The sequence below is a fragment of the Bison bison genome, unplaced genomic scaffold (assembly GCF_000754665.1).
Source record: "Bison bison bison isolate TAMUID 2011002044 unplaced genomic scaffold, Bison_UMD1.0 scf7180017864489, whole genome shotgun sequence".
Taxonomy (NCBI): Eukaryota; Metazoa; Chordata; class Mammalia; order Artiodactyla; family Bovidae; genus Bison; species Bison bison.
Window position 1 is genome coordinate 12,607,218 of NW_011495048.1, and position 19,708 is coordinate 12,626,925.

Consider the following 19,708-nt stretch of genomic DNA (forward strand, 5'->3'; position numbering starts at 1 on the left):
ATGGTTATCCACTACAGTGTCTTAGATTGGGCTTTTCTAATGGACAATGGTGACATCTCATATATTTTATTTATTTATATTTTAAATAAGAGGGCTATCCTAGTACTATTGATAAGCAGACATTTGTAAATAGTCTTTTATGCTGGGGTTGAAATTGGTGATGAGGTTGATCATGTTGACACTGGTCTTTTGTAAGATGATGGACAACTGTCTACACTTCGGGAGGCTTCCAGGAGGCACTGATAGACTTGGATAAACTCCTGTTGGCCTCCCCACTGCTGTGCTTCCATGACACAGCTGTGAGGTCTAATACCGCGTTATGAAATGAGTGATCACAGATGGTGCCTTGTGCGTTTAGCGCCACCTCTCAACTCAGTTCCAGAGGTTGTAGAAATTGCCATATAAAAAAAATGACATTTCTTTTTACTCAGGGATTGCCTTGTAAATAGTAGCAACTCAGGTAATATTCTAGAGTTCTCTGGATAGGCTTCAGGAGAAGTGCATAGACAGGGGCCCAGAGAAAGGTCTCCATTCTTCCCATTTCCCTGAGTCAATGCAAGCTGAACACTTACCCTGTGGAGCTGCATCACACACATATTTTGCCCTGGATAATTTCTTTAATATCAAAGAATCAAGTTTATACTAGCTTAAGACACATTGCAAACAACAGTACTTCCTGGACTGAGTATGAGTAATTAGCTGTGAGAGGCATGACCGTTTGGCCCCCAACCCATATTGACATTTTAAGACTTATTATAGAAATCCACATAGTGTTCATAACATAAAAGGCTAGCCCTTTAATGAACATCTTATCTGGGAAGCCCAGCTACAATATATTTCTAGAACCTCATAATGATCACGTTTACTTTATGCTCTGGTGCTCTTAAGCTAAAAAGAGGAGGGGGTGGGGGGTAGGGAATGGATGGAGAAAAATGTTAATTTAAGTTCTGTGGTTAAGACCAAAGCAAAAACTCCACAGTGTTGCCATGTTAGAGTGGACTGCAAAGCAAGTACAAGGACTTATTTCTCATAAATATTCAGCAACATCTCTGTGTTTTCCTTGAAGTGGCAGCAAATCCAGGAATGGAAGGTCTTGTTTTCCACAACTGCTTATGAGTTTGTTATGCTTGGGCATAAATTACAGAAGCCACGATTTCAACCACAGTGGAAAAGACTATAAAGATTTCTGCCCCTTATTAACTACTGTGGGACCACTAATTTTATGAATGGAGTTAAAAGTTCTGAATAGGAACAAAATATGTGGTAAATACACTCAAAAGCACTAGGAAGAAAATTTCACAGTAGTGCTGCCCAGACCTGGGGCGGAGCAGAGGAAGGAAAGAGAGAGAGAAAGAAAAGGAATAAAAACTCCACAGATCTCCCCAAGCCTGGCAGCGGTCACCCGCCAGTCATGGCAAACAGAAGTGCGCTTTCTGTGCTAAGTAAATAAACTTAATTGTAAGTTTGTAAGGCCACAGAAAGTATAAACCAAAAGTTTTGAGCCAAGGCCTGAAATGTCTCCATTGGAAGTTCATGGAAACAAGAACTATCTTTTTAAAAATCAGAATTGAACTGGCTGGAACTTGTAACTGCCCAAAACAGAGCCCCAGGGGCCAGTGGTTAAAAATATGATTTTTATAAACAAATCTGACATTGCAACTAAATGCAAAATCTTATGCAGATAGTATCACTTATGTGTGTAACTTGTTTAAGAGCTACAAGAAAAAGGAAGTAAAATTGACCTGTAACCTTTTGTTTAGCATTTTCAACTGTCTATATTTTGAAGTAGACAGTGGTGTACCCTTAGCCCTCCAAGATTAAGAATCTATTGGCATTTTCCTCTGAATTTTTTATGCATATTTTAATAAAATTCAGTTCTAAGTGCATGCTGTAAACATAAAATATCCTGGGTGCAAAATTTAACCTTGCTACAGAACTCCTGGGGGTGTCACCAAATTCATTCTGCTGAATTGAAACTTAAGAGAAACATTATAAACAACACTTAACTGAAGTCCTTCCTCACCCTCATACTCACAGGTTGAAGATAGAGGTAGTTTCTTTTCCCTCTGGAAATTTATTGACCAATATTTCCCTCACTCCAATTTAATCTCCTTTGGTATTTGAAGAGAAACCACAAAACACTAGCTGTTAATATTCTTTTAAGCCTCACCCTCTTGCTTCCTTGTCTCTTTGGTTAGATCTGCTCTTAATACGCCACTTTGCAAGTTCAATTAAAATCATACAGCTCAATCCTATGAGTTTGGGTAACCCTGGATAGCAATGGTGATTTCAAGAATTACGACAGAGATGTAAAATCTCTCTTAGAGTTGGATGGTTGGTTTACCAATAATTCAGATGGAAAAGACTGTTTCTTAAAACCATAAATATTTAACATGATTATGACTCATTTGCTCTTAGTTCCATTATTCCAGAAGATCATGTATCGCTCCTGAGAGTGTTCTGAAACGCCTGGTTCTGATTTGAGTTTGGATCATCTTCCTCGTGTGTGAGGTCAGTGTGTGTGTGTTCTTAGTGTGACCCAAACGCCATTGTCTCATTTCATCCCCTTTGAAAATCCACGTTGGTAGTTTGCCAACCTTTCCCCTCTTCATTCTTAAGCTTACAAACATTCTTGAGTCTTTACGATGATCAAGAGGATTTTGTTGTTGCTTATTTGCATGTTGCTTTCATTGCTGAAGCAGTGGAAGTAAAATTAGCTCTCTGTGCCTGAAGGGTCAAGGATGGATAAAGGATGGTCTGGTGCAATTGGAGCTTTGGAAGAGATTTACCAGATGGGATGATTTTTGAAGAGGTTTGGTCATTATCTTGGATGCGGTACATGTAGTACTTTCTGCATGATTTCTCTGAAGTGATTAACCATTGTATTGCTTTTTATCCACAGTACATTCTGTGATCTTCTTAGAAGCGTGTGTGGTATGCTTAGTTCTACTCTATTAATTATATGGGGTATCCTCAAATCTTTCCTCTATTGTTTTGCTATTAAGGATTAACGAAACACTTTCTTCAGCTGACTATTCATTTGTAAGACTGTGTCCTTCTCCTTCTCAGAGCCTCTGCTCTATGCCCAGAGAGGAATATATTTGGACTCTATAACTTTATACCTCTAAAATATTAAGAAGAAACCCTCTAATTAAAAATACAACACGATTGCAACCACAAAGGAGATGTTAAATTCCATTTTGAAATCCGCTGGAATGGAAGGGATGTCAAAATGGAATTTGACATCATGAGATTCACTTGCACCCACATAAGTCTGATATTGGGAGGTGAACTAAGGACAGAGGGCCATTTTAGTTCTAAATATTGCTGGGGTTTGTGGGAATCAGCCAAACCCTAAATGCTAGAAGACCATCTCTTCAGATTAAATTGCAGGGGATAAATATCCAACTCTGGTTCAGTCTACACTCAGATATTTTGTTTTCATTCTCCCAAGTTCCTAGTAGTTGTAGAGATGCTGGCAAAAGGATAAAGGCTTCATGGGAATGTATCCTATTCAGAAATATCCCTGAATGATCACTGCCAAGGTTTTAAAATTTGTTGTCCTGAAAAATTCAGGCCTGTGTTTTGGTCAAGGTTGGGACAAAAATTATTAACTTTTCCCTCTATATCAAGTGAAATCATGTCTGGCTAAGTAATTTACTTGCATTAGAAAACCAAGTAGGGAACTTGTCCCACTTCCACCCGATCTTCTCATTGGATAGTTTAGCACATCTATAAATTCACTTTGATGAGTTCAAACAGAATTTCATATGTGTAGGAGAATAAAATATCATCGCCTGATTGTTGCCTATCTGACCTTGAATGTAAAACGGGTGTTAAGCCATAATTTTTGGGCCTCTCATTTGAGCAATATAATGAAGAGTCAGAAAGGATTTATTTTAAAATACATTTCCCAAGTACCATTTAGAAGCACTTTAAATTATTTCCTATTTTCTGTGCTTACTACCTTGCAAACACCGCTGATACTTGGGAGAATATTTTTCTACTTCCCAGGGCCAACAGAAAATTGGATCCAGCACAGGTATCCATGCTGATAGTTCATGTTGGATTCAGACGTAAATGTTTTTGGAAAACATTAGTGGTCATGTTAAATTTCTATAGTCTATGTAACTTTCACTCACACCAGTTGATGAAGCCTAGCTTGTTTTAAAAATAACCTACAATGTATGGCTGTTGCTTCTTGTATGAGGGAAATATGTGGTTCTATAGGATCTAGCTCTGGATAACTATCTTCCTATTTTCTCCCAAAGTGTCAATAGCAGTAATTAAGTTTGGATACTTTCTATCACTGTGACTTTTGCTATTAAAAACCCATAAAACTCTGAAATAAAAAAATTAATCTATCTTACTGTCAGAACTTAGGCAGATGTTCCTTATTTTACTTTTTCCTTCTTTCTTTTACTTTAAACAGTATATTAAGATTAGAAAATGCATCTTTGTCTTTTTCAGCTGAAGAATAACAGAAAATTTACCTTTATTAATCAGGGTTATGTTTAGCTTTAAAATTTTATGGCACAGATTTTTATCATTTGTTTGGGTATTTTTTTCTGCAAAAAACCCTTTTCTTCTTTGATGTAGACAAAATTAAATAGTACAGCCACAAAAAAAAACCAACCCACCAAGATGTATATATTATTCATTCTTATTTCTATTACTCAGAGGAAAAATGTTTTTAACATTTGGTGTATATGCTTTAGTCTTTTTGAAAATGAATATTTATTTTTCAAAATAATGATGTCAAATTACAAAGGTATTAGGTAACATTTTATTCATGACACAATAATTCTCTGTATTTTCACTGATGCTTTCTTATGCAACATATAATTATAATTGAAGCATAGTTTTTCGTGACAGTCATAACTTGTTTAGCCAATTACATAATTTCTATTCATTTAGGTCATTTTCAATGTATTGCTGATTATTGATATGGTAATTTTTATTTTAAATGTTATCAATTTGATTTGTGTGGTTAAAACAGTTAATTAATGAAATTTACTGGCTAGAAATTAAGCAAGAAATTTTAGCTACTTCTATCTTTTATTTTTCATCTTTCTATCATGTCATTTGCCTATTTTTCATATTATCTTTTGCTTATAATTGCAGCAATTACAAACAAATGCTTTTCATATTTTTGTGATAAAAAATCCTTTAGAAAATTTTGACTTTTTAAAAGAGATTTGCTCAAATTTTGTTTGTTTTCTTTTTAAGACTTTTGCCATAAGTTCAAGTTTACAGTGTTTTCAACCACTGTAAAATTATGTGTATTTTAACCTGTAATTATTTTTAGTGGCTTTATGGTTGTTTGCATTTAATTTGAAATGCAACATTTCTAATTTATTTGTGATATGCTATGAAATTTATTTTTTTTAATGTTAGGCAGTTATACCAATGAAATTATTAAGGAATCCATCCTTTCCACACATACAAGAAAGTTAATAGTTGTTCCTTATTTTCACATTTTTAAAGTTTGTACCTATGGGGTTGCACAGAGTTGGACACGACTGAAGCAACTTAGCAGCAGCAGCAAAGCTTGTACTCTTTTTTATTTCTTGTTTTATTACAATAAAACTTGAAGAATAGAAATAATTTTTGAAATATTAGGCTTATCTTGTTTTTGAATCTAATAAAATGATTCCAATATTTCACATTATTCTGATATTGAGTATGTGTGTGCTATGATATTCTTTTTAACATTTAATAAATTGCCTTATTACCCTATCTAGCTATCATTTAAAGTCAAGAATGAATTTAACTATTATTAAGTTCTTCTATGGCACCTATCAGATAATAGTGTATTCTAACACTTTGATTTTGCTGTCGTACTTACATTTTCCAGAAACAAAGGTCATTTGCTCATAATTTATCATTCTTTTAGCATAACATTAGATTCAGTTTGGTAGAGGTTGTGTGTGTATGTTTCATCCATGATACCTGGTTTTATAATCAGAGATACAAGAACATTAGAAAATGAAAGGGATTTCCATATTTTTGATGCTTAGAAATTAAATAACATAGAAATAAAATTCTTGAAGTTTTGAAAAACAATTTTTTTGTTGTTCTTTCTGAATGATCTGCAGAGAGTGGAATGCACCAAATGGAATGCATTTGATCTTTTATGTGCAGTTCAAATGCATAAACTCATGTAACTCACACCCAAATCCAGACCTAAAACATTTCCACCATCCCAGGAGGTTTTGTCATGTGACTTTCCAGACTGCTCCACCTCACTGTGGCGTGTGCTTTGATTTTCATCACCTGCCCGTTCTTGTAGTTCATATAAATTAAATCATACATTTGAAATTCATGTTGTTACATATATTCATGATTCATTACTTTGCATTGCCAGGTCATAGTTCATTGTATGAATATGCACCAATTTTTTCATCTAGTTTCTTCTTGATGAAATATTAGCTCTTTCCTGTTCTAAGCCCTTATAAGTAGAGTTACTTTAAACATTCTTCTGCAAGTTTTCCTACAGTAATCTATAAATACCTAATAGTAGAATTGGAGGAATCATAGAGCAAGTAATGAGTTTAACTTTATCAGAAACTACCACTTTTCCAGAGGTTGTAACTTCTGCATTACTGCCAGCATTGTATGTGAATTCCATTTGATCCACAGCCTCATTAATATTTGACATTTTCAATTGTTTTAATTTTACCATTCTAATTTTCTGTGAGACAGTATGTCATTGTGATTTCAACTTGCATTTTCTTGATGACTAATGATATTAAGCCATTAATATCAAGTCATTAAAATGACTAAGTCATTTTATGTGCATTTTTGCCATTTGTATATCTTTTGTGAAATGTTTATTGAAATATTTTGCCCATTTTTAAGTTGAGTTGTTTGTCTTTTTACTATTAAGTTGTAGGAGCTCTTTATATATTATGTATACAAATCCTTTGTCAAACATATGCACTACAAATATTTCTTCCATGTCTTCAGTTTGTTTACTCATTTCTTAATATTTTGATGTATATGTCTTAAACAGAATATTTCAAAAATGTATCTTATTTTGGATATCTTTAGTCATCTTTTATATTTTGATATGTACATTACTCCTTTTCATTATTAATTAATATGAAGTAATTTCAATTTTGATTTTCTCTCTGAACAAATTTATTTAGAAACATGATTTTAAAACTCTAGTTTTAGGAGTTAATTTATATTTTATTTTTAGCCTGTTTGTTCCTTTTCTATTTCTGTTTTATTATTTCTAATTTTTTAAACTTTCTATGATAGACATTATGATGCAAACTTCAGACTCTCTTTTAGGAATGGAAAAATACATTTATTCCTGCTGAGACTGAGGCAGGTAAATAGCCTTTCAGCTATCACAATCCTTGGGCTTCCCTGATGGCTCAGTGGTAAAGAATCTGCATGCCAATGCAGGAGATGCAGGTTCAATCCCTGGATGGGGAAGATTGCCTTGAGCAGGAAATGGCAACTCACTTCAGTACTCTTGTCTGGGAAATCCCATGGACAGAGGAGCCTGATGAACCGCAGTCCATCGGGTTGTAAAAAAGCTGAACACAACAGCAACATCACAATTCTTGGAGATGGTCACCACTGAAAGGCTGTCCTGCCCAATGCCGTACTCCCTTCCCTGGGGAGCCAAATTCAAAGACTGGTCTGTGTTCTCCAACTCACAGTTCTGTTACTCTGTCTTCCAATCCTGGCTCCTTTCCTTCTCCCCCATAAATGTTGAACCTCCTAAATGATAATCTCCACCTTAGAATGTGCCTCTCTGTGTGCTATATCTGCTGAGATTGGTGTGTGTGTGTGTCTGTGTGTGTATATGCATGTCTATGCATGTATATAACCAATTAAATGATTGAATTTGTAAATTTTACAGGGATATTGTAAAAATAAAACAAAACCAAACATAAACAAGGATAACAACAAAAGCAAAGTATATTTCTATTCTTTCACTGGTGAACACAAAGCCTGATATAGTTATCAAACCAAATATCTATATTATTATATCTTTTTTATATTTATGTTTTGCTATTTGATTTATCGAAGATTGTCTTAATTCTATTGACTTTTAAAAATTTATTTGTGAATATTTGTTTTATATTTTATATATCATATTTTGATATAATAAAATTACCTATGTGGCAAATCATAGTAATGCATTTAGTAACCCTGTATTGGCATTAATTAACTGTATCTCTTTCTGTTTCTTTGCCTTGATATTTTATACGATGTTACTGTTGTAACCCTTTCATTTCTTTTATTTATATAATCTGCTTTGTTCAACTTTTTACTATTAACTTATTTGTATGTTTTTTAGATATGTTCCTGTTAATTGGAGCAGTTAAATTATTTTCTTCAAACTGAATGTTTTTAAAAAGGGAATATTTAACACTTTTATACTTGTTAAAACTGCTATGTTTGTCCTTCTGTCACTTTCTATAATTCTTTTAATAATGCTTTCTTGTATTTTATTATTTTCTGAAATTCAAGATATAAGCCATATTTTCTTTGCTATATTAATTTCTAGTGTATTAGGAAGAGTATTTTGTTTTAATTCAGCTATTGATTACTTTTCAATTGTTCAAAATCATTCTTTAATCTATTTTGTTTTAATTTTAGAGTCAAAAATTATAGTTTTTAATCTCTTACTATATAAAAGGGGGCATTATGCAAGTTTTTATTTCGTCTCAAGTCTCCTCTATTTTTGGATTTTAGCTCCTGTTCATATAATCTGTACTTTCCAGTCAATACTATTGTTGAAGTTTTATTATTTATATTACATTTTTTTCTTAAAAAGGAGTTAAGTTCTTAAATTTGTTCACCATTTCACAGATTTTCTTTTTTCTTCTTTATTCTTGTATCTTTTCACCTTCAAGATATTTTATTCCTACTGTAATATTTGTAATTTCCTCACTCTGTCCTTATTTTTTTTTACCATTGTGCTCTCTTTTCACTTTATTTTATTCATATGACTTTTCCACTCCTGTTCCATAGAATTCATGTCTTGTACTTGAGTATAAGAATTTATTGGCATAGCTAGAGATATTTTCTTTCTTTTGATATTCCAGGGTAATTTTTCCTAATTCTCAAAGGAAAGTGATTTGTTTTTCAATTCTCTGTGTCCTGGAGCCACTACTATAGTGATTCAGATATAATTTTGATTATGGGTTCCATAATTTTGATTCTTTGAATTTTAACCTCAAACGAAGACTCAGAATAAACTCTTACCTGGTATCTTCAACTCTAACTTTTGTATTTTAAATCCAGCTGGAACCTCATATGGCAATTAAATATAGTGCTTGACTTTTTGTGATCCCCATGGACTGTAGCCAGCCAGGCTCCTCTGTCCATGGAATTTTCCAGGCAAGAGTACCAGAGTGGGTTGCTATTCTCTTCTCCAGGGAATCTTCTGACCCAGGGATTGAACCCATGTCTTCTGTACTACAGGCAGATTCTTTACCATCTGAGCCACTAGGGAAGGCCTCATATATATTTTCCAGTTCAAAAATCTTCCCTAACTTTTAAAGCCTGTAAAATCCAAACTATTTAACCTGCATTAAAGATTCTCATCTTCTTTGTCTCTGTTATCAAACTTCTCTACTCAAATTTTCACTACTTTCTCTACTTTCCACTCAAATCACACATTATTCACATCTGCTCATTTACCTTAAGCTGTTTCCCTTATTAGCACTATATTCCGTACTTCTTTATTTTATTTTCCTTATCTCTCTATTTACATTCTTCAGAGAACACTTTCAAACCTTCTTCTTATATTAAGGGTTTCTTGATCACTTCTTCCTAAAATGACCTACTCCTTACCTGAACTTCTCCAACAGTTATGTTGTAGTTCCACTGGCTCTTACCTTTTATCATCTTTACTTATGGGTTCTCTTGGTAGGTAACCTGACTCCCCCAGCTGGAGGATGGACTCTTAAGGTTAAGGTCACACCACAGTTGTTGTTGCTGTTGTATCACGTGATTCAGAGGAAACATCCTCTGATTCCTAGCAGGAACCCCTCGTCTTTGTTGAGTCTGTAGTAACTATTGGCTGACTGATAAACATGAAACTAACCTGTGATCTTTGAGCATATTTGTCTCTGATCCTGGTAACCTATTGCTTAAAGCTGAGAAAAGTATAAAACAAATATCAGAATCAGTCCATAGACTAAACACATCTTATGAGAGGGGTTACTTTGAAGTATGTAATGAATTTAATGCTCCAACAGCACTCTAAACAATTATTCTCTTTCCTGTTTTATGTTGTGACTCTTCAAAAGCATATTGGCATGTTTCCTCTCTGATTCCAATCTCTTGTGGCTTCACTGTTCTTTGGCAAAGATTACTTGAATCTGTCATAGTCTCATAATCCAGCTTGGAGAACCAGAATTTAGACTGTGGTTCCCACACCTTGATCGTTTATTAGGTCCAGTGGCTTTTAAGGCTAAGTCAGGCATAGTAATGGTTTACGTGACTACGTTTCTTGGCAAGGCAAATGACATCTGCAGAAATTTGAAAATTCTTTTTAAATCTTTTTTTTAATGAGTTACTGCCAGTGGAGTTGGTAATTTTCCCTGGCATTGGGTTTTATGTCACACAAAGACCTGTGCTCTTCTAAAATCATCGCCACAATTTGATGACTCCTTGTGAAAAGTTTTGACGGTTTATTGGCAAGTGATACATCCCAGCACCTGTCTGGGTGAACTAAAAAACTGTGTATTTAAAATAAATATTTATAAATACTTCAGCATTGAACATCAATCAGAGTATACTGCATGCTTATTTAAAGCATCTAAACTTTGAAATGAATCCCAAGTCTTTCTGGGGAGATTGTTAACTCAGTTTCCTTGGCAGTCGTAACAAGGAACAAGAAGATACTTTCAAATAGCCCAGTGGGGTTTTCCAGGGAGTCTTTAGTCTCATTAACTTTCTTTCTCTTAATGAGCATGTAAAAGCCCTTGAATTGTTCACCATTTTTTAAATGAGGTATTTTATATGGCTTTTAAAAGTTCAAGGACTGAAATCCTTTTCATTCCTTTTAAATCTGCAATTGTAACACTGAATACTATTTCCCATTCTGTCCATTTACATGTAGTTAAATGAGAAATTTTTTTTTTTAATTAGGATACAACAATATTGAATTCTCTGCAAGAGTTGGCTCCAATCTCTTGCAAGATTCTCTTGCAAGAAAGAGATACTTATGAGATATTTATAGCATCCCTTTTACTGGAGCTTCCCTGGTGGCACAGGTGGTAAAGAATCTGTCTACAATGTGGGAGACCAGGGTTTGATCCCTGGGTCTGAAACATCCCCTGGAGTAAGGGAATGGCAACCCACTCCAGGATTCTTGCCTGGAGAATTTCCTGGATAGGGGAGACTGACAGGCCCCAGTCCATGGGATCGCAGAGAGTCAGATCTGACTAACACTTTCACTTTTTTAAACTGGGGATTAAGGATAGCAACCTTGAAGAACTCACTAGTTTAGTTCAGTTCAGTCACTCAGTTATGTCTGACTCGTTGGGACGATATGGACTGTAGCATGCTAGGCTTCTCTGTCCATCACAAACTCCCAGAGCTTGCTCAAACTCATGTCCATCGAGCCAGTGATGCCATCCAACCATCTCATCCTCTGTCATCCCCTTTTCCTCCTGACTTCAATCTTTCCCAGCATTAGAGTATTTTCCCAGGAGTTAGTTTTTCACATCAGGTGGCCCAAGTATTGGAGTTTCAGCTTCAGCATCAGTCCTTCCAATCAATATTCAGGACTGATTTCCTTGAGGATGAACTGGTTGGATCTCCTTGCTGTCCAAGGAACTCGCAAGAGTCTTCTCCAACACCACAGTTCAAAGGTATCAATTCTTCAGCGCTCAACTTGCTTTATAGTCCAACTGTCACATCCATACATGACTATTGGAAAAGCCATAGCTCTGACTAGATGGACCTTTGTAGGCAAATTAATGTCTCTGCTTTGTAATATGCTATCTAGTTTGGTCATAGCTTTTCCTCCAAAGAGCAAGTGTCTTTTAATTTCATGGCTGCAGTCACTATCTGCAGTAATTTTGGAGATCAAGAAAATAAAGTCTGTCACTGTTTCCATTGTTTCCCCATCTATTTGCCATGAAGTCATGGGACCAGATACCATGATCTTACTTTTCTGAATGTTGAGTTTTAAGCCAGCTTTTTCACTCTCCTCTTTCACTTTCATCAAGAGCCTCTTTAGTTCTACTTCACTTTCTGCCATAAAGGTGGTATCTGCATATCTGAGGTTATTGATATTTCTCCCAGCAATCTTGATTCCAGCTTGTGCTTCATCCAGCCTGGCAATTTGCATGATGTACACTGTATATGAGATAAATAAGCAAGGTGACAATATACAGCCTTGATGTACTCCTTTCCCAAATTGGAACCAGTCTGTTGTTCCATGTCCAGTTCTAACTGTTGCTTCTTGACTTGCATACAGATTTCTCAGGAGGCAGGTCAGGTGGTCTGGTAATTCCATCTCTTGAAGATTTTCCCACAGTTTGTTGTGATCCACACAGTCAAAGGATTTGGCCTAATCAATAAAGCAGATGTAGATGTATTTCTGGAATTTTCTTGCTTATTTTATGATCCAACAGATGTTGGCACTTTGATCTCTGGTTCCTCTGCCTTTTCTAAATCGAGCTTGAACATCTGGAAGTTCATGGTTCATGTACAGTTGAAGCTTGGCTTGGAGAATTTTGAACATTACTTTGCTAGTGTGGGGGATGAGTGAAATTGTGCAGTAGTTTGAACATTCTTTGGCATTGCCTTTCTTTGGGACTGGAATGAAAACTGACCTTTTCCAGTCCTGTGACCATGGCTGAGTTTTCCAAATTTGCTGGCATATTGAGTGCAGCACTTTCACAGCATTATCTTTTAGGATTTGAAATAGCTCAACTGGAATTCCCTCACCTCTACTCGCTTTGTTTGTAGTGATGCTTCCTAAGGCCCGCTTGACTTTGCATTCTAGGATGTCTGGCTCTAGGTGAGTGATCACATTGTCATGGTTATCTGGGTCATGAAGATCCTTTTTGTACAGTTCTTCCATGTATTATTGCCACCTCTTCTTAATATCTTCTGCTTCTGTTAGGTCCATAGCATTTCAGTCCTTTATTGTGCCCATCTTTGCATGAAATATTCCCTTGGTATCTCTAATTTTCTTGAAGAGATCTCTAGTATTTCCCATTCTATTGTTTTCTTCTATTTCTTTTCATTGATCACTGAGGAAGGCTTTCTTATTTCTCCTTGCTATTCTTTGGAACACTGTATTCAAATGGGTATGTCTTTCCTTTTCTCCTTTGTTTTTCATTTCTCTTCTTTTCTCAGCTATTTGGAAAGCCTCCACAGATAGCCATTTTGCCTTTTTGAATTTCTTTTTCTTGGGGATGGTCTTGATCACTGCCTCCTATACAGTGTCACGAACCTCCATCCATAGTTCTTCAGGCACTGAGTCTATCAGATCTAATCCCTTGAATCTATTTCTCACTTCCATTGTATAATTGTAAGTTGCTCAGTTGTGTCTGACTCTTTGTGACCGCATGGACTATAGAGTCCATGGAATTCTCTAGGCCTGAATACTGTAGTGGGTAGTCTCTTTCTTTTCCAGGGAATATTCCCAACCCAGGGATTGAACCCAGGTCTCCCACATTGCAGGTGGATTCTTTACCAGCTGAGCCACAAGGGAAACCTGAAGAACTCATTAAATGCTGCTTAAAAAGAACTTCACACCTGGACCATATTTGACCATATTTTTGCCCTTCGTACTATCATATTTCTGATATTTAAAAATAATTTCAATATTTTATAAAAGAAAATTACTAAGCGTTATGAATATTTTTACTTCATCCCTCATAGGATTTCCTGAGAGACAGCATGGCATAACAAAATTGAACTGGGATCCAGTTCTGACCACTACTTGCTAGCTATGTCACTTTAGATAAGTACTTGTTTTCTCTGAAACATCTAATTTTCACAGAGTGAATGTGAGGATCAAGTGAAATAATACACGTGTAAGCAATAAATTGTTTTTCTTGTTGTCTGGGAAGAAGGCCCATATATAAACTACTGGCTATTTCAGAATAAAATTGTATAATGCATCCTTGTGGCTGATGGATGGTGATGAACAGAAATAAAGCAGTTCTAGAAAACAAGAGTCCAAGGGAATAGAACTGGGTTCAGCTGTGAAGAATAAATATCCTGCAACAGTCTTGCCATCACTGTTTCCATCACTCTTTTCCTGCTATAATTAAATGAAAAATATGTTTAGGGAAGACTTCATGGAAACACTGGCTTTCTGAATAACAACATATCTGACGATGCTGAAAACCGCTCCCCACCTACAGACAGACCATTGGAAAAACTGACTCCCCTGAAATTAATCTCCAAGAGGATTTTGCATGGCCAGAAATGTACATTGAATAGACATGGAAGAGAAGTGAAAAGACAAAGTATGTATTTCTATTTGAAAGTGTAGCTGAGAAGCTAGGAATAGAAATGAAGATTGGATCTCAGCTAAATGCTTTAGAGTTGAGGAAAACAAGCTGATAATCTTGTCTGACTCTCAATATTATAGATAATGAAATGGAAGTTCCCAAAGAGTTTGACTTGCCTAGCCTGTGGGTGAGATTGTGTTCTGGTTGGTTCCGTGTAGACCTGTTGCTTTAGCTTAGTTCTTCTGAGCACTTTTCATTGTCCTTTTGGAACAATAAATTGCATGATGGCCATCAGTGGTGGCCTCAGAACAACACAGCATAGATTGCTCTCCAAATCTTGATTTCTAGTCTTCCGTCCCTGCAACTATCTTCTACTGTCTTTCCTTGAGTGAGCTGGAATGAACTTTATTTTTCAAATAGGTTCCTGACTATTTTGCTCTGTGGGTCCAGAGACCTTTGGAGATGTGTGTTTACAAGTCTAAGAGGAACAGGAAAGATGTGGTGAACACTAGGAAAGTTCAGGTTAGAAATTCACTGGAAGAGAACTTATGGCAAGGTTGGTCAAATATCACAATGGGTGTTCATCCAGTCAGGAAATAGGTAAGTCCCTGTGTGTCTAGCAAACTATGTGAGAGCTCACCAGTCAGTGTTTCATGCACTCTTTTCACATCTTTTTTTGTCAAGTAAACAAGTAATACTGAGCACTTTCTAAATGCAGGGCACTGTGAAAGAATCAAAGAAGTGGCAATGGATGAGAGCCTAACAGCTTTAAGAGGTATAATCAGTATTCTCTAACCTGTGAATTTAATCAGGTAGCATTTATGTTAATGGTCATCCTTTCCAGTGTGAGGACCACTTGCACTCTTGACAGTTTAAGATGACTTGGTGACCAGGCATCAGTGGTCGGGGAGATATTTTAAATATTTGGTAAGGCGGCAGCTGGAGGGTAGGAAAAAGAGAAGGAGGGAGAGAATTTCCCAGCACCCCTCAAATCACACCATCTAATTTGTTTCTTACGTGAGCCCAGACCACAAGGTCAGGCGGCACAGCCTATGTAATGAACAAAGAGCCTTGTGTGCTTACTCCACGGGCCGAAGTGTCAGTGACTTATCCCTGAGAGGTCAGAAACACGTCTGAAAATCTCCCACCGCAGAGGGTGGATAAGAGGGCTATAAAACATGAGAATACAAAATGTAATGGCTTAATGGTTTGGGCTCTGCTCTGGTTTGCAGGGACCTATCTTCTTACATAGTCAATGAGCTGTTTCCAACCTACACTTGATTTCTTTAGTGGAGGGAGAAAACAGATGTGCTGTTGGCAGTATGGGAGTCTAATCCAAACATCTAAACAACGCTGCTTGGAGGAATTCAGAATGAGGTCCAAGAGTAGGAAGGAAATATTAATATATTCAAGAATAAGGGACTCCAACGGAGAAGGCGATGGCACCCCACTCCAGTACTCTTGCCTGGAAAATCCCATGGATGGAGGAGCCTGGTGGGCTGCATTCCATGGGGTTGCTGAAGAGTCGGACATGACTGAGCGACTTCACTTTCACTTTTCACTTTCATGCACTGGAGAAGGAAATGGCAACCCACTCCAGTGTTTTTGCCTGGAGAATCCCAGGGACGGGGAAGCCTGGTGGGCTGCCGTCTACGGGGTCGCACAGAGTTGGACACGACTGAAGTGACTTAGCAGCGGTAGCAGCAAGGGACTCCAAAAATCTACTTCCCCCCACCCTGCCTCGTCTGCTGTCTTTGGCATAGCAGTCATCAGTGGCTAATGACCTGGAAGAAGCAGGAAGTTGGGTGGAGGTAGGGTCATATGTGATGGTCTGTAGCAGCTTACAAGGAGGCTTTCTTAAGTTGTTTTCCCCATTGCATGGGATGGAATCGTTTATGAGTTTTAGTCAAATCCATTCAAATCGGATTTCCTAACCTGGCACCGTGCAAGCTCTCCAGAGCTAGAAAACTGTAGGAATTAGACATCTTTCAATTTCCAGAACCTTATTGTGTAGTATAAGGGGTTCCCCTTCCTTTAAAAAGTACCTTCTATCAAAAATAATCTTGAGAAATTTTATCCCAAAAGTACTATGAAAGATTTGGCTTCTTATCAGTTGAACCAAGAGTTTATTTGTAAGTCAAACATACAAGTTGAAATCATTAAGGAAAAAATATATGATACCATAAAACTCCTTTTATTTGTGATATTTGAAATTCTTTTAAAAAGTTAAAGTTGTGTATGGGTGTATATGTGTGTGTACATGTGCACACACTCTTAATACCTTCAGATACAAATAGAGTCTAGAAGCCAGGAAGAATCCTGAATTCAATGGGAGTTCTTGTTAGTAACTTCCCTGTTCCAGCAATCATAAAATATAAGTCTCACCTTGGCATTCATCCATACCTATAAATAAGAATATTTATCATTGATCATGCATATGGTTGAAAGGATGAACATCAAAGCTTCCTCCTTTCTTATCTATGTGTAGCTAACCTCAGATATAGTCCTATAAATTATGGAAAACAAACAATAATGGAATAGCTTGCCATTTTAGAAATCTGGAAAACAGATGAGCACTCTGGAGAGAGAAAAACATGCGAGTATATGCCATGTGCCTTACCATCAGTATTCTTGGTAAAAAACAAAACAAAACTAGCTCATTGATATAAAACTTTATTAAGTGGAACACAAGCTAATATTATAGGGAAAGAAAGCAGATTAATAGTTGCCTGAGGAGTGGGTTGAAGGTGGGAAAAGTTGATGGGAAGTATTTGCTAGGACACGATAAAATATTTAGGGATGATGGATGTATTTACTATCTTGATTGTGTGGATGATTTCATGGACGTGTGCATATTCCAAGCCTTATTCAATTATGTCCTTAAAATGTTCAGCTTATTGTATCAATCATACCTCAGTCAGCCTGAAAATGATTGTAAGTTCTTAAGAAATAGCACTAGCACATAAGAAACTTACAGTTTCAAGGCATTTTTCAGTGTGGCCTTATAACCTCAATTAAGGTTATAATGTTGTCTAGCAGAATGATTTGAGTTAGAGGTATTTGCATGAAACAAAGTTGCATGTCATTTATCTCAGTTGCTAACACCTTAAGTCTCAGTGTAGATCCTGGGTCATCATGAAGGTGCATGGTATATTTTGACTGAATAGACAAATAAAAGCAATATAATCCCAAAGTATGCAGAAAAGAAGGATATACCAGTTAGGATAGGATGATATATCAATTTTATTTGATGGCTAGTAACAGAATCCCAATTCTAGAGGATAAATCTAACAAGCATTTATTCTTTTCTGCAATAGTGGTTCAGAGATACGCAGTCCAGGGCTGTTTGGTGGCTCTCTGAAATCACTAGAACTCAAGATTCTATTTTTCTGCTTCACAACACATGGCTTTCATCTTCAAGGACAACTAATTTTCCCAGATGGTAGAGGAAATTTTAGCCATTATTACTAACTTCTAGAAAAAGGAAGGGAGGTGGTAATTCTTCTTTAATAGACTTTTCCTTTTAAGTGACATTTTCTAAAGACCCACACAACACTTGTATATTTCATTCATTATACTGAATACCCAGGGAGGCTGGAAAAAGTAGGCGGTATGTCAGATGCTAATGTCTGCAGGTAAAATCAGGTTTTGGATCACAAGGAAGAAGGAGAAACTGGGTGGCAACCTGCTCTCCTAATCACGTTGGGCCTCCGTGTTTCTTTTATGATTATCATTCCTCTTGTTCTTGCCACCAAAGTTGAGTAATAATTAAGAGTTTATGAAGCACACTTCTAGGTGTGGCCTTTTAACCACTCAGGTATTTTATTTCACAATAAATATTTGGCAGACATCAAGCAGATAGAAAAGGAAGTGGTTACACCTAGAGGAAACTAACAACACTGAATTCCAATTTACAGATTCCCTCTTTTGCATTGCAAAGAATACTAGTCAAAGACCACTGTTAAAAACAAACAAACATGGTCCACGTGATTTTATTTTTGTTGTATATTTTTTAAGACAAATGGGTTATTGCCAAGAGCTAGTAAATCTTTCTTCTTACAGGGGACTGGAATGCAAAGTAGGAAGTCAAGAAACACCTGGATTAACAGGCAAATTTGGCCTTGGAGTACAGAATGAAGCAGGGCAAAGGCAAATAGAGGTTTGCCAAGAGAACACACTGGTCATAGCAAACACCCTCTTCCAACAACACAAGAGAAGACTCTACACATGGACATCACCAGATGGTCGACACCAAAATCAGATTGATTATATTCTTTGCAGCCAAAGATGGAAAAGCTCTATACAGTCAGCAAAAACAAGACTGGAAGCTGACTGTGGCTCAGATCATGAACTCCTTCTTGCCAAATTCAGACTGAAATTTAAGAAAGTAGAGAAAACCACTAGACCATTCAGGTATGACCTAAATCAAATCCCTTATGATTATACAGTGGAAGTGAGATTATACAGTGGAAGGGACTAGATCTAATAGACAGAGTGCTTGATGAACTATGGATGGAGGTTCATGACATTGTACAGGAGACAGGAATCAAGACCATCCCCAAGAAAAAGAAATGCAAAAAAGCAAAATGGCTGTATGAGGAGGCCTTATAAATAGTTGAGAAAAGATAAGGAGCAAAAAGCAAAGGAGAAACAGAAAGATATACCCATTCGAATGCAGAGTTCCAAAGAATAGCAAGGAGAGGTAAGAAAGCCTTCTTCAGCGATCAATGCAGAAAAATAGAGGAAAACAATAGAATGGGAAAGACTAGAGATCTCTTCAAGAAAATTAGAGCTATCAAGGGAACATTTCATGCAAAGATGGGCTCGATAAAGGACAGAAATGGTAGGGATCTAACAGAAGCAGAAGATATTAAGAAGAGGTGGCAAGAATACACAGAAGAACTATACAAAAAAAGATCTTCATGACCCAGATAATCACGATGGTGTGATCACTCACGTAGATAGAGCCAGACACCCTGAAATGTGAAATCAAGAGGGCCTTAGGAAGCATCACTATGAACAAAGCTAGTGGAGGTGATGGAATTCCAGTTGAGCTATTTCAAATCCTGAAGATGACACTGTGAAAGTGCTGCACTCAGTATGCCAGTAAATATGGAAAACTCCGCAGCGGCCACAGGACTGGAAAAGATCAGTTTTCATTCCAATCCCAAAGAAAAGCAATGCCAAAGAATGCTCAAACTACCACATAATTGCACTCATCTCACACACTAGTAAAGTAATGCTTAAAATGAAGG